The sequence below is a fragment of the Onychomys torridus genome, chromosome 22 (assembly GCF_903995425.1).
Source record: "Onychomys torridus chromosome 22, mOncTor1.1, whole genome shotgun sequence".
Lineage (NCBI taxonomy): Eukaryota > Metazoa > Chordata > Mammalia > Rodentia > Cricetidae > Onychomys > Onychomys torridus.
The window spans coordinates 2561074-2575901 of NC_050464.1; the positions used below are offsets into that span (position 1 = coordinate 2561074).

A 14828-nucleotide genomic window follows, 5' to 3' on the forward strand; every position below is an offset into this window, starting at 1 on the left:
CCTTCTTCTTCCCCTCCTTAGTTTGGTTTTTCCACCACACCTTATCCTGCCTGGCCATTGGCCAAACAGCTTCTTTATTAACCAGTGGAGTAAGACATATTCACAGCACAGAGAAGGATCACCCCACAGCACCCAACAGCTATGCTAACAAGAAGGGTAGTAAAAAAAAAAAAAAAAAAAAGAACAAGGGGGTAAGTTGTCGAGACAGGATCTCACTGTGTAGCCCAGGCTGGCCTCAAATTCATAGAGATCCACCTGTCACTGCCTCACGAGTGCTGGGATTAAAGGCTTTAATTTTTTTTTTTTTTTTAATGTTTTGTTTGCTTTTTTGAGACCGTTTCTCTGTGTAGTTTTGGTGCCTGTCCTGGATCTCGCTCTGTAGACCAGGCTGGCCTCAAACTCACAGAGATCCTCCTGGCTCTGCCTCCTGAGATTAAAGGCTTTTATTTTTTCTTCATTTTAGTTTTTAATGAGTTGTGGGGTCCCTCTCTCTACAGTCCAGGGTGGCCTCAAACTGGATCCTCCTGCCTCAGCATCCCAAGTACTGGAACGACAGGTGTGTGCCATCATGCCAAGCTCACCTCATCTTTTGATGTGTTCATCTTCAGCCTAAAATGAAGGCATCTGAACTCCAGGTATTTTGATCTTAAATGTAAGTTCACAGAAGAGAATATATCCATGAAATTAAAAAAATGAATTTTCCTCACGTTCTTGGTAAGCAGTGATTGTGATCTGTAGAGGCCCAAGTTCCATTTTGTTATCTTTACTCCACCTCAACTCATGAGAAAAGAAAGAAAAAATAACTACAGCAATGTTGTGGAATATCGCTTTAACTAGATAAAGGTGTGTTGCATTTGTTTGTATTGGATTTGTTTTATGATGTAAAGATGCTCTGCCTGCCTAAGACACCTGATTGGACTAATAAAAAGTTGAATGGTCAATGGCTAGACAGAAGAGGGACAGGTAGGGCTGGCGGGCAGAGAGTAAGTAGGAGGGGTACTCTCGGCTGGAGGGGACAGAGATGAGAACAAGAGAAAGAGAAGGAGACGCCCAGGGCCGTCCAGCCAGACACAGAGTAGGAAACACAGAATGAAAGAAAGGTAAAAATCCCTGAGGCAAAACATAGATGAAAAAACCAGGTTAAATTAAGTTCTAAGAGCTAGTGGGATAGGCATAAGATAAGTCTGAGCATTCGTAACTAATAATGAATGTCCACGTCATGATTCGGGAGCCATGTACCCGTACTCATAAAACAATAAGCTCGTAAGAGAAGCCTGCTACACAGCAAGGAATAGAAAACATGAAATTTCTGAATTTTTGTTTTATTAAGTTAGCTAGGTTTTTTAAAAATTTATTTATTTATTTATTTATTTATTTATTTATTTATTTATTTATTGGTTTTTCGAGACAGGGTTTCTCTGTATGTAGCTTTGGAGTCTTTCCTGGACTAGCTCTGTAGAGCAGGCTGGCCTCAAACTCACAGAGATCCACCTGCCTCTGCCTCCCAGTGCTGGGATTACAGTCGTGCGCCGCCGCCACCACCACCACCCGGCATATTTATTTTTTTCAAAACAGGGTTTCTGTGTGTAGCCCTGGCTATCCTGGAACTTACTCTGTAGACCAGCCTGGCCTTGAACTCAGAGACCCACCTGCCTCTAACTCCCAAATACTGGGATTAAAGGCATATGCCACTATGGCCCAGAAAAAAAATTAATTTTATTTTATGTGTATGAGTACTTTGCCTGCATGTGTGCCTATGTACCATGTGTGGATTGCTTGTTGAGGACAGAAGAGTGTGTCAGCTTCCCTGGCCCTGGAGTTGAGAGACAGTTGTGAGCTGCCAAGAGTGCTGGGAATCCACCCTAGACCCCCTGGAAGAGCAGCCAGTGCTCTTAACCATCTCCAATTCCTGTTCCAGGGATCTGCCACTCTCTTCTTGTCTCTGTGGGCACTTCATGCACACGGTGCACATGCATACCACGAAGGCAAAACACCCATATACCCGTACTCATAAAACAAAAAGATAATAATTAAAAAATTAAGGATGGGTGTGGTGGTCCACCCTTTTAATCCCAGTACTCAGAAGGCAGAGGCAACTGGATCTCAGGAAGCATGGTCCAGCCATAGTGAGACTCTGTTTCAAAACAAAGAAAGTGGGGGTGCTGGAGAGATGGCTCAGTGGTTAAGAACACTTATGCCGCCACATCGAATATGTATAGACCTTGCCTACAAGTCTTGAAGAGCCGGCAGCCTTCAGTGGCCAGGTAGTGTCATACTTCAAAGACACCAAGACCAGCTTTCCTTGAGAATGATCCCAGTTGGAAATGTCCTGGGAGGCAGACACAGGTGGGTCTCAAAACAAACAAGGACACCAGACAAGCTGCAGGATGAGTCCACACCACCCCTGGAGCTCCCACACTGGCTCTGGTAGAGAACACAGGATCCCAGGGCATCCAGCTACAAGACTAATTGTGACATGGCTTAGCGGGGCCTCCCAGCTTCCTCTCTGAGAGTTTGCTCACATGAAGGTCTCACAGGTTAGTGTGTTTGATTTAATGGCACACGCACAGCTTTTTCAGGGGTGGATCAGATGTGGCCAGAAGGACTTTTTTCTTTTTCTTTTTTAATTCAATTGGGCCTGTTCATTTTCCTTTTCATTGCAGGGCTGCCTTATTCTGAAGTGATCTTCGGGCCAGTTTTAAGTGTGTGATTTTCTGGTCTTTGAGCTAATTTTAAAGACGACAACAACAACAGCAGCATTTGAGGATTTTCTAAGTTGGACTTGCCTGCACTTAAGGGTCAAAGCTGTTTTAGAGCGGAAATGATCCCTCTCCTTGCCCGACTTTCACAAGTACGCGGGTGCACACTAAGATCTACACGCAGTGTGTGAGACTTAACCACCCCACAACACGATAAACATCCTAAGAAGCTGGCGGGTCTCCGGGTTTTCCCACTGGTGTGATTTCACCACACTGCTTGATGCAGAATGCCTATAGGCTGGCTAAAATTTGTTGCTACTGCTTCCATTATCAATACTCTCAGAGCTGGCACCGCGTTCGGGGATGTTGACTTAACCAATTTCCAGCAGGGCTAAAGATAACCTCTCCCTCTAAGCCTCTATGATTTTTTTTTTTTTTTTTGCAACGTCATCGAGCGAGGCGAGGTTAACCCACCACATCGGACACAGATCAAAGTCAGTGCCGAGTCCCGGCTTCACGCGTGCAGCGCACAGGGCCGGAGGGGCTTGCAGCACGGCCGGGTCCGCGGCTCAGCCCACGGAAGCCCGCGGGACTGGGGACGCGGTGAAGCCTGCAGGACGCGGGCTCTGCCTGGCAACTGGAGTTCTCCAGCGTAAAACCCACGAGAAGTAAGTTCCACAGGGCTGCGGGGTCCGCTCAGGGGAAGCCCTGCTCCCCGGGAGCCCACGGAGCCTCCCAGGAGCCCGTGATGGATAGACGGATGGACAGACCCCGGACGGACAGCAAAGCCCAGGCTCCGAGGTCAAGGACTCCGTGGCCGCCCCGCCCCCTCCTTCCCACCTCCCTCCACTCCCCACCCCAACTACCTGAGGCCTCCCGCTTCCCGGTACAGGCTCCTTGCAGTCTCTTCCTCCCCCTCCCGTTTCTTCCCTCCCCCTCCCCGCCTGCACCTTCTTTCCCTGGCTTCTTCCCCTCCCCTCCCCCCTCGTCCCCTCCCCCTCCCTCCCCACTCTCCCTCTCTTCCGCAGGGCTCCTGGCTACGCCTGGGTTTCGCTCACACAAACTGGGGCAGAATGTGGTTCCTAGAGTCTCTCTCTCTCTGTCAGGAATTCCTAAGAGCAAGTTTGGGCTCGCAGCTAGCTCCCCTTTGCGTCCGCGGCCTGCAGACCGCCCACGGCCGCACTCCTGTGTCCGCGGGGTGTAGTGCTTTGGAGATGTGGCCAGGGTAGCCCCACGTTTTATTTTGGAGGGAGAGGCAGAGGAGAGCAGGCAGCGAGTGAGGCCGGTCAGCAGAATCTGGTGTTTGTGTAGCTCTGCCAGGGAAGGTGGGTGTAACCATCAGGTGGCCTCAGTCCAGATGAGACCACCCAGGAGAGAGAGTGGGGGGCAGCTTTTTGGTCTTCCGGGTGCTTGGAGCCTGGGTATGATGAGGGTGTGTGCCCAGCTCTGGTTTCCCTTGGGCCGGCTAGCTGGGTCTCGCAGCCTGCACGTAGTAAAATGTAGCTGATGTGCCCGGCACCCTGCAAACAGCCTCTCCGGCTTCATTGGCACCCATCCTTATAACGATTTATGTGTCTCGGTTAGTCCCACCTTAGACAGACTGAAGTGTGGGCAGGCTAAAGGGGCTTGGCCGTGACCACACAGCTCTTCCTGGGTCTCTGGGTCTCAAAAATGACTCCAACATTCCTGAACTGACTTAGAGTTCGGGAGGCTTTGGACAACCTAGTTGGGCCTCAGACAGGCGGAGCCACACCTGGTTGAGAGCACAAGCCTAGTAGATGGGTGGTAGGAGTTTCACAATGGATGGCTCAGCTGCCTCTTCAACCCCCCTCCCCCCCCGGACGTTACTGCAGCCAAATCTGTGATAGGGCTGCATAACTCAAGTCCCCCTGCGGTTTCTGAGGGAATTTCCCTGGGCCCTCGACCAGCATCCCTGTGCAAAACTACTGCACCATTCAACAAGATTTAAAAGTCGCCCCAACTCCCATATTCCGCAAAGACAATGTGCGGTTCTGAGGGGCTGACCCAGCTACAGTTTTGAAGGCTTACTGGCCACGTGTCACAGTCATTGCTGATGGACTGTATGAGGACGTCTTGGGACAAACAGGTTTCTGGCCCTGGGGATACTTCTCAAGGTGTTTGCTTTGGAGATGAAGGAGCCGGATGCCTCAGGGTGGGGGAAGATAAGATGATGAGACATTTATGGTCCAACATGACTGTCTGCTCTTTTTTTTTGACAGGGTGAAACAACCCTGTCAAAATGGTGGAGAGTCCCCCAAGGAGGTTCTTCTGCTTCCGTGGTCCTGTATGTTCAGTCTCCAGAACACACCCTCAAGCCCCCTTCCATGCCCACCCGAAAACGAACTGATTTGACAAGTCCAGCCTGCTAAGGGAGTAAGTGAGAAGGTTGAGTTCACATCTGGAGTCCACACATATTCCAACCGAGTGCGGAGGGAATTGTTCAGCAAGTGATACGGTAGAGAAACACCTCCAGGGTGCTGTCTGGTGGCTTATTTATTTATTTTTGGAGATAGTCTCTCTGTGTAGTCTTGCTGAGCCTGGAACTTTCTATGTAATGCAGGCTGGTCTCAAACTTGCTGTGATCCTCCTGCCTCTGACTCCTGAGTGTTAGAACTACAGGTATGAGCCACCATGCCAAGCTATCCCAGGAATGCTGGGAAGTTCTCTTGGCCAATAGCTGTTCTCCGTCATTTTAGGTCAAGAACTGAAGCCAGCAGTGAGGGGCATTGCTATGCCTTGATATCCAAGTATCAGGAGTATAAAGAGAAAAGGAAGCAGGAGACCCATCACGCGTGCCTTCTGATCCCGTGAAACTGGAGTTACAGATAGTTGTAAGCCCCATGTGGGCGCTGGGAACTGAACCTGTGTTCTCTGCAAGTGGTCTTAACTGCCGATCCATCTCTCCATGCCTCTCTCCTGCCTCAACATGCTTTTTAACTGGACCACTCACCCCTAAAGTTAGAATGGCTTCTCATGAGGCCCGACCCCAGCCCTGCTACATGGAGGTTAGCTTCTAACACTTGAATTTGAGGAACAGTGCCACAGCAGGGCTTAAGCCCTGGAGGGTGGTCAGAGACCCCCTTCTGCTGGGCATCCGGGGGAAAGCAGATGATCAAATGAGGTAGCTTAGTGCATGTCTGCCAGGGTTTCTATTGCTGTAAAGAGACACCATGACCATAGCAACTCTTTTTTTTGTTTTGTTTTGGTTTTTTTTTGTTTTTTGAGACACGGTTTCTCAGTGTAGCTTTGTGCCTTTCCTGGAACTCACTGTATAGCTCAGGCTGGCCTCGAACTCACAAAGATCTGTCTGCCTCTGCCTCTGCCTCCCGAGTGCTGGGATTAAAGGCGTGCACCACCACCACCCGGCTAGAGCAACTCTTGTAAAAAAAAACATTTCATTGAGGTGTTGGCTTACAGTTCAGAGGTTCAGTCCATTACCATCATGGTGGGGAGCATGGCAGTGTTTAGGCAGACATGGTGCTGGAGAAGTAGCTGAGAGCCCTATATCTTGCAGGCAACAGGAAGCCGACTGAGATGACTGGGCAGTATCCTGAACATGGGAAACCTCAAAGCCCACCCCCACAGTGACACCACTTCCTTCAACAAAAACATACCTACAAACATACCATACCAACAAGGCCACACCTCCTAACAGTGCCACTCCCTTTGGGGGCCATTTTCTCTTAGATCACTACAGTGTAGTGTGTGGAGTCATTCCTTCTGCAACTGCTGAGACTTAGGGCCACTGTCCCATCTGGCACTTGCTGCTTTCTGTGCTGGTAACTACCCTGTGTACCCCATGGATTCCTTAGGTCTGTCTGTCACTGTGGGGCCCTGTGCCCCACACCTTGCCTGGGGTGTGTGTGTGTCTCTCTGGATGCTGTTCTCATTACCAGGGTGCCCAGAGGCTGAAAGGCTCTGCAAAAACCACAGGCCATGTAGTTATCTGCCCTAGGAACTTGAGACCATGTCAAGACAATGCCTTCATCCCTGTCTGGATGTGGGACAGGGGCCTACAGGCTTGCAGTGGCAGAGAGCTAGGGGAGCTCCTTTGGGTTTTCAGCACCTCCTCCATCATCCCAGGGAGCATGAACCACTTACTTCCGTATGCACAGGCTGCCACTGGCCCCGGCGGAAAATGATGAAGGAGGAATAATAAAATCAAGACAAAGTTCTACGTAAATCTTTACAGCTCACGGAGACTGCAGAGCCCCGAAGATGAAAGGGATGTGAAAGACGCTGGCATCTGAGCTCTTCATTTTGCAGCTGTGAAAACTGAGGCCCATCACTTGGCTGCCTGGGTGGAGAGGTATACACTTCTCCGTGGTCAGAGTCTGCTACACCTCTTCCCACCTCAGAAAACAGCTAAGGAGGAAAGCCAGCCCTCCAGGCGACTTCCCCTCCTGCTATGCACATTATTTCCAGCTGTTCAAAATGGCCCTCTTCAAAGTCAGTGGCTCCATCAGCCATTGTGGGTCACAACTCTCAGGGGTACTGTCTAGAGGGAGAAGCAGCTGATGCTCAGAAACAAAATTACCACTCCCTGGCAACCTGGGGCTCCTGTCACTCAAGCATCTGGGTATGTGCCCTCAGTAACTACTACCCAGCAGAGGCAAACTGCAGTGAACTATGTGCTCCCACTCTGGAGCTGGCAAGCTCATGCAGATACTGTTTTCTAATCTGGCTGGCCTGGCATAGAAAGGTGCCTTTGCCTGTGGAAGCCTTCTGAGGGTGGATACTGTATGTTTAGATCCTGCAAAGCCCTCTGTGAGCGAGTGGCTATGAAGACTTCGCCTCAGACTAGCTCTGGTGGCCCAGACCTGTAACTCCCAGCCACTTGGGAGGCGGAGGCAAAGAACTGCAAGTTCAAGGCCTGTGTGGGTTACGGAGGGAGTTCAAGGTCAGCCTGGGAAACTTAGTGAGACCCTCTCTCAAAATAACAAGTAAAGGCAGCTAGGGCTGTAGTTTAGTGATAGAGACCTTGGCTGGCATGTGTGTGGTCCTCAGTGAACTCCACAGTATTGAAAAAAGGACAATAAAACCCCTGGCGGATGCTTTGGGCTGTGTTGTGTCTCAGGCACTTTTGGATCTGTTGCCATGATACAGCACCATGAGCAGACAGAGGAGAGACTTTGACACACTGGTCCAGAGGGATCAGAACCCACTGTGATGGGGAGGCATGGCAGAAAGAGTAGGAAGCTAAGAGCAGACCGGAAGTGGGCTAAGCTATGGACCCCAAAGCTCCTCCAATGATTTACTTTCTCCATCAAGGCTGGCCCATCACCCCAAATAGCACCCCAACTGAGAACCAAGTGTTCAAATTCCTGAGCCTCTGGGGGACATTTCTCAGCCAAACTGTCAACCTTTCAGGTGATCCAGGTGCCATGGCACACCTAACCCCAGCACTTGGCTGGCTGAGGCTGGAAGCCAGGGCTGCACTGTGAGATCTCTTCTGTAGAGGCTACAAGCAGCAGAGTAAAGACCAACAAACCCCCAAACTTTCGGTTGGAAGTGGTTACCTTGGCGTGGCATAAGCAGGACATGAAAATCAGCCTGTCTCTTCTAGCCCAGGAGCAGGTGGCTTTGACATAACCAGGACCCCTGCCTGAGATCCACATTGTGAGTTTCAGGCCAGCCAGGGCTACACAGTGAGTCCCTGTCTCAAAAACAGAAACGGGGGAAAAAAAAATACACGTCATGTTGATGTGGGATTGATGGGTTATTTTAAGTAAGTCAATACATCTTTGATTTTTGTTTTATTCTCTGGGTAAATATTGACAGTTAATAATCTCTTGGAGGTTCTCAAAGGTTTTAAGTGTGAGGTGCTGAGATCAGAATGTTTGGAAACTGCTGATCAAGACTGTTATCTGATTTCAAGAGCTTGGGTGCTGCTATAATTTGGCGCTTGAATGTCTCCCAGGCCTTGGTTGTAACCAGCCTGGGGCATTACAGGGTGATGGGAGAGCACTTTAGAGAGGGGGGTCTAGTGGGAGGAAGTTAGGGTTGAAAGTGTGCCCTCGAAGGGGATGCTGGTATGCCAGCCCTTTTCTGTCTCCTTCTCTCTCTTTCCAGGGTGCTTCCATGGACCTGCTCCACACGGTCCATTTCTAATGTTTTGCCTTAGCCCAGGCCCGCCCAGTGTCATGGGCCCAACCAGCAAAGAATCAACCCAACAGTGAGCTGAAATAAACCCCTTTTCTCAGTAACTCTTTATCTCAAGTATTTGCTACAGTAATGGAGAGCCCATGAATTCAGATGGCGATTCACCCTCTGCCCTCAAATTCCCTCCCAGAAGGCCCTGACTGGGGCTGTATCTGCTCCTCTGCACTTCTTTTATGAATCACAGATGGAGTTGCCTTTGTGCACACATTTCATTTATCTGTCAGGAAATGTTTCCTGAGGCTCTTGCCCTGCGGAGTATACATACAGTGGTTGACTCTAGGACAGAGTGGAGGGCAAGACAAACAAGGCTGCTGCCTCACACAGCTTCTGACCTTTGCCAACAGGCACCACCTCCCCGACCCCCACTTGGGAAAGATGCCCCCCCTCACTACCATGGGCAAAGGAGCACCGCCCCTGATGGAATGGTCGAGGGGAGCTGGCTCTGCCCCTTGCCGGAGGCGGACGGCACCAGGGGCATGGCCCACAGCCCGACCTCTGTCCCATCAAGGACCTGCTGGAGCTGGTGAAGGGACTGGAGGCAGCCAAGGGATGGGTGCCCGGGAGGAGTTCTGGTGAGGATCCAGTGATGAGGGCGTACAGAAACCAGAGGCTTTCAACCAGCCCAGTGACTCGTAGCAATGACCCTCCTTCTCAAGTAAAGCACCAGGATGAGTGAAGAGGGGAGACAGGGAGAGATGGAGGTGTGAAGGGGTTGTTGTTTTTTTTTTTTTTGCTTGGGTTTGATTTTTTTTCCCCCTTTGGGTGGTGTTGCAGCGGGGAGGGGAGGATATGGAGAGGCTGGGAAGTGAGCAGAACTGGGGTGCATGATGTGAAATCCCAAAAATTCAATAAAGAAATTATGCTTCGATGTTCTAAAACAGGAAATGGAGATGGTGTCATGGGCCTATGAGGATGCTGGACTAAAAGTCTATCAAATTGTGCAAACAGGAAAATTGTATACTATGTGAATTATTTGTCAATAAAGATCTTTTTTTAACAAAGATTTATTTATTTATTTATTTATTTATTTATTTGTTTATTATGTATATACTGTTCTGTTTGCATGTATTTCTGCAGGTCAGAAGAGGGGGCCAGATCTCATTACAGGTGGTTGTGAGCCACCATGTAGTTGCTGGGAATTGAACTCAGGACCTCTGGAAGAACAGCCAGTGCTCTTAACCTCTGAGCCATCTCTCTAGCTCCAATAAAGATCTTATATTAAAAAAAATAAAAATAAAAAAATAGAAATGTGGTTGGGGATTTAGCTCAGTGGTAGAGCGCTTGCCTATCAAGCACAAGGCCCTGGGGCTGGGTCCTCAGCTTAAAAAAAAAAATAGAAATTATGCTTAAAAAAAAAAAAGCCTATTTATTTTTCTGAATCTGAAGGTAGAAGGTGAAGGAATTCCCAGGCAGAAGGCTTTGGATTTATTGGTGTGGAACTCACAGCAGCTTTAGTTTGTTATCACTGTGTTTAAAGGTGTATGGTGCATTTGGGCAAACAGAAGAGATGAACAGAAGTCCACATTAGAAAGCATTACATTTTAAAAACATTTTTATTTAATGAAATAAAATTCAAAAAGTAACTTATTTGCGTGTGAGTGCCAGTGTGTGTGTGTGTGTGTGTGTGTGTGTGTGTGTGTGTATACACGGTCAGAGGTCAAAGGGGCATCAGATCACCTGGAATTTGAATTACAGGCAGTGAGCTGCCTTATGTGGGTGCTGGGGCATCGAACTCAGTCCTCTGCAAGACAAGTGTGTGCTCTTATTGTACACTGAGCCAGTCTCCAGCCCCAAGAGCGTTACATTTGTATTACAAAAAGACTCTTCATTCTGAAGTACCTGGTGGGGGAAGGGGTCATCAGTACCTGTAGCAACTGCGTGGCTGAGCAGTTGAGTGTACACTGAAAATAGATTCAGATGGTCCTAACACATTTCCAGAAACACGTGTAATTCACTTGGGAATGTCACACAGTCAAAAGGAGGCCAGCTCCTAGGTGTGGCTAGTGGCTGATGCGGTGCTGACCTCTGGGGTGGGATGGAAAATCCAGGATTGGTGAAAGAGCAGCAGGTGAGAACATGAGACGCAATGAGCTAAACTGCACTGTTTCAACAAATGTAACAGGGTGGAAGGCCCAGGCCGTGCATAGATTTCAGTGATAGCCAGACAGAAGTTAGGTGTGGAGCACTTGTTAATAATGCAGAGATGTAGGAGAGGTGATGGTGTTAGGCCCAGATCTTGGGGACCCCCAAAAGACCACCATGGAGACCGAATCCCGCATGGAAAAGCAAAGAACCTTTATTTCAAGCTCCAGAGTTTGGTCCTTTTGTCTGTCCAACACAGCAGGTGAGAGCAGAGAGCCCTGAGCCCAGGCAGGGTGGAATTTTTATCATAGCAGAGTTTGGGGTGAGGGCATTTCCAGGGTTCAAGACCCTGATTGGCTGACAATTGTCTAGGGGTATCTTCTGTAAAACAAAAAATAGGTGTGTGCTAGACTCAGAGACATCTGGCCATCTTATCTAATGGTTGGAATGTTTGGGATGTCAGGTACATCCTCACCCCTGGGTGGATCCCTGGGTGGTATCAGCTTGAGGCTTTTCCTGGATCTGGGTGTTGCCTGCCAGTAAGCCTGTCACAGAAGCTGTGTCTAGGCCCCTAAGCCTGTCATGGCTGCTGTGTGGTCAAGCTATTTTGAGGCCTCTTCACAGATGGGACACCAAAAATGATTTGCAAAGATGAATCATCACTTCTCTTGAAGTGTTGCTCATCCCAGATTCGATGGAGGGCCTGCTGTTTGGTACAAGGCTCGATCTCCAGCTTCACTCAAGACAACATTGTCATAAGAGCACACTGTATCGCTGTGACAAAACACCACGACCAAAAGCAACTTACGGAACTAAGAGCTTATTTAGGCTCATGGTTCCAGAAGGAGAATCCATAACGGTGGGGAAGCTTGGCAGGTGCCCAGAGCAGGAAGCTGAGAGATTGTATGTTCAAGAGCAAATAGGAAGCTGAGAGAGCAAACAGGAAGTGGAGCGAGACTCTATGCCCTCAAAGCCAGTGACATACTTCTTCCAGCAAAAGCTCCACTTCCTGAAAGTTCTACAGCCTCAAACAGTGCCACCTACTGGGTACCAAGTGTCCAAACACATAAGCCTGTGGGGGACATTTCTCGTTCAAACTGCCACACCTGCTAAAGGATCAATGGCGGTAGAGTGCTTACCTAGCAAGCACAAGGCCCTGGGTTCGATCTTAGGCTCAAAAAAAAAAAAAAAAAAATCAGTGGTGGATACAAAGAGAATATGTCATCTATTAAGCTGTCAGACCTGGGGTCCTACATCTTTTTGAAAATTGCTTTATTTTTTTTTTTTCTTTTGAGAGTGGGTCTTACTGTGTATGTATGCCAGGCTGCTTTGGAACTGGTGACCTTCCTGCCTGCATTTCAGGAATGTGATACCACACCCAGCTCCAAATTCTTTTAAGAGACTGGCACAATTTAACAAGTACAATATGATAGGAATAAATAGGTTGGTATTCTAAATCCATGCAAATCATGTGATGAGAGGAAACTGGGATGGAGCAATATGGTGAAGACCACAGGCAGCAGCTTTGTTTCTAGAAGCTTCCGGTTCCTAGCAGGGACAACATGGCTTTGCAATCCTCCTGCCTCCGCCTCTGGAGTGTTAGGATTCCAGGTGTGTAGTGGGGTAGAGGTTTTTTTTATGAGGCTGAACTTCTTTTGAAAAGGGCATGATGAGAAAGAGTACACGGTTCAGAGAACACTGAATATAGAGTTTTGTATGCTTTTAAAATATTTTAAAACACTTACTTGTTTGTGTGTGTGTGTGTGTGTGTGTGTGTGTTTAGCTCAGAGGACAGCCTGTAGGAGAAGTCCTCTCCTTCCACTAGGTAGGTTCCAGGGACGGCATCACATCATCAGACTTGTAGCAAGTGCCCTTTACCTGCAGAGCCATCTTGCTGGCCTGGACTGTTTTATTTATCAGATAGAGATAAAAGTGCTTATGGAGGACTCTGTTTCCCCATTCAGAGAAAAGGGGCTAAAATCAACATAGTAGGAAGCCGGGAACCTTTTAGCTCTCATCTCCAGCTTAGCCTCATTCCTACCCTCTCCAGACGGGCCAGGAGCCAAGATGCCACCTCAAAGTGTGTTGTAGGAATTTGTGATAATTTCTCTGGTTGGTTGTAGGATGAGATTTTTGCAGACTAAAACCCCCAGAGGTTGGAACCACATGGCTAGTGTTCTGTTAGCCTAATGAGTAAAAGACACACACACACACACACACACACACACACACACACACACATTCTTCCCTGGAATTCTGAATTTTTAAAACATTTCAAAATACAAAGAAAAAAAAAAGCCCAAACAATTTCAGTGCATAAAAGACAGACAATCTAAAACTAAGCAACAGATTAAACAGAAACTGGACTACATAGAGGAAGCCCTGGGGTGCACCCTTTCTAACTTCAGCCAGACTCTAGGATACAGTTTAACAGATGAGTTAAACACACGGTAGACAGTGGTTCCCAGGGCCAGTCCAGAAATGAATTTGTAAGAGAACAGGCTCAGTGGTCAGGGGTCGGAATGCCTCTATCACCTCTGTCCTTGGGTGGAAGGCAAATGTGATGTTCCGCTCTGGGCATTAGCCCCAGGTGGTGGCTTTCACACAGGACTCTGTCACTTAGACACTTGGGTCTGGGTTTGGGTCTTTCCCTAGGCTCTGGGCTCCCTCTTAGGCCCTGCCATTAGTGGGGTTAAAATGCCTGTGGGACCAGCATTAGGCTAGGATGCCCTCGCTTAGGCGGTCATCTGTTTGTTGTGGCCCCTAGGAGCCAAGGTCTTAAAGATTCATTTTGTCTTCTGTATCCCCAGCACAGCGCAAACTCAGCCCTAGGGGAAGATTTTAAAGCCACCAGGAAATAAGAGGGTTTAGAGAAATGCAAAGCCCCTCTTACCTTATAACTAGAGACAAAGGTCCTTGCTTGGCTCGAGGGCTGGGGGTTTTCTTCCCCAAACTTGAGTTTTCAAGCACTGGGCATCAGAAATCATGTGGCTGCCTAAAAAAAGCCTCCTTGCTTTTGAGGTCAGGGTGACCGGGACAGGACCTGAGTCCTTGCGTGAACACTCAATCACTCCTGCAGGGCCTGTAACCCAGTAAATGACCTGTAAGTATTTGATTTAAAAACAAAACAACACCCCCCACCCCCCGAAACCAGAGCCAGGATGTTCCCGGGCAGGAAATCCGTTTCTCTGCCCGCGTCCCAGCCTCCTCTCAGCGCCTCCATTTGCTGAACTCACAGTGGATTCCGAGGCCCGGGAAGCGACACCTGCCGGCGGCCGGTGGTAGTGCGGCTCACCCCGGCCTCCTGCCAGGCCGGGCAGTCACAGGCCCCAGGCCAGGGCGCCTGCCTGGGCTTTGCCTGTCTGTGCAAGCCGGTGCTTGAATCGGCTGCTGCGGGCACAGAACGGCCTCCTTTGAATGATCTTCCAAAACTTCTCCCACAAACATGTCTAGGGGAGCCCGTATGTCTTCGGGCTTGGCCCTGGGTGACATCTTTAGTCAGCCTGCTCCCCCACCTCCACGCCTCCTGTTAAAAGGGTCTGGTGTGCTCTGGGACTGACTCTATTTTCCCCCCGCGAATTCCATCAATTTCAACTCTTTACCAAATGGGTGGAGTCCACTCTCCGCCCTCATTAGGTCCCTCTCTGTGCTTCTAGTAGCAGAGGGGGTCGGGGACGCAGGGGGACCTGAAACTCGAGGCCACTCTGGGCTAGGTATCTGGGCTCAAACAAAGAGCAAAAACTAAAAAAAGAGCACACGCTTGTTTCTCTGACATCAGTGGTAATTGTGTTAAGATTCCTGGTTGGGTTGGGGATTTAGCTCAGTGGTAGAGCGCTTGCCTAGCTCAAAAAATAAAATAAATAA

General features: G+C 48.9%; 1 long non-coding RNA gene across 1 annotated transcript; it reads left to right on the forward strand.

The window, feature by feature from the left end:
- The first annotated feature begins 2901 nt into the window (after positions 1-2901).
- On the forward strand, positions 2902-9742 carry LOC118572719. Its single transcript, XR_004943509.1, has 3 exons — positions 2902-3367; positions 4940-5175; positions 8793-9742. It is a non-coding gene; the product is annotated as an uncharacterized LOC118572719 (long non-coding RNA).
- The last annotated feature ends 5086 nt before the right edge of the window (positions 9743-14828 follow it).